This window comes from Magnolia sinica, chromosome 12 (genome assembly GCF_029962835.1).
Source record: "Magnolia sinica isolate HGM2019 chromosome 12, MsV1, whole genome shotgun sequence".
In the NCBI taxonomy this organism is placed as follows: Eukaryota; Viridiplantae; Streptophyta; class Magnoliopsida; order Magnoliales; family Magnoliaceae; genus Magnolia; species Magnolia sinica.
This window is the reverse complement of record NC_080584.1, coordinates 73,559,655-73,561,088: the sequence shown is the minus strand read 5'-3', so window position 1 is coordinate 73,561,088 and position 1,434 is coordinate 73,559,655.

Here is a 1,434-nt window from a genome sequence, read left to right as displayed (position 1 = left end):
AACCTATGGGCCACATCAACAGAAGGCTTAAAATACACCTTCCCTACTGAAATTCCTAAAGGAATTTAATGGATGGGCCGAATCTCGCTAATGACATCAATCATGGGCCCCACCAACGTCGCAATGCAATTGCCGTTCGTAGGCCCTATTTTTATGCGGACGCTGGGCGATTTTTGAGGATATTGTATGATCACGTTCATGAACAGATGGAAGATCTGATCCGTTCATCATGAAGACCACCCCAAAACGTCCTAGGGGACGTTATTCCTTTGGGAAGAAAGGAAGGAAAATGGGTATTTTAGCCCTGTCTTAGTGACTATGTAACAAAGCTTACGCATGGGAGTGCGGAACAGTCCACCGACTCCAGCTGCGTAAAGGAGGTTCTCCACCGATTCCAACCTCTTACGCACGTCTCCACAGCCCCAGTACCGACTCTCCTATGCCTATAAAAGAAAGAGAGGAAGAAAGGAAAGGGGATCCATTCCTTGGGCCGGTTGTGGACGTGAGTGAAAAGAGAGAGAGAGGATGAAAAGGAGAGATTGCTTGAGAAGGGATTGCTCCAGAAGAGATTTCTTTTGATGGTGTTGGGGTTAACAGATTCATCTCAGATTGAAAGAAATCAGAGGGTTGTGTAAGGGATGTGCTTCTTATCAATTATGTTTTTCTTCTTTCCAATTGAATCTCTGTTACATCCCATGAGTTTTTAATTTCTTAGCTAGGGCCTAGATGAAGTCCCTAATTTGAATGATTCTTGTTGATTATTGATTTCATCAGGAATTGATTGATTTATTTCTTTTTCTATTATGATTAAATGAAAACTCCATACTTCTCCAATCTATGAGCTTACCCAAAGTCTAGATGTGGATGTTGTTTGGAATCGTATTCTAGGTGTGCTTGTGTCTGATCGTGAATAGGTTTTCTTATAGAGAAAGAAATAGGAATTTACATCTATTCATGCCTAAAGATGGATGGAAAGATGTGATCCTTGAGATTTTTTTCTCATTTTCATCTTCTGTGATTCATAATCAAGATATTAGATGGTGGATGTGGATTTAAGCGGTTTCGTTGATTCTTAATGCCTATATATACATGACAATTGATGTGCATGCATTAGGGACAATTGATGTTAGGGGAAAAATCACTTGTGCTTCAAGGGAATTATACATCCCGTGTGCCTGAGCAAGGACATAGATTGTGCTTTATTTATTGAATGTATATCAATCTGAATTAGGATGAATCAACAAATAAAACAAGAGTTAGGATAATTAGGGGTGGATTCAAAAGTCCTAGTGTTCTCCTTGAGTGAATTTTCCTTCTTATTCTCAGTTATTTTTCATTGATTTTTGTTATTTTACTTAATAACTAGCTAAACTATTTGTTGGATTAGTTAAGAAGAATCATAAAATTCGAATTGTGACAACCAGTCCTCATGGG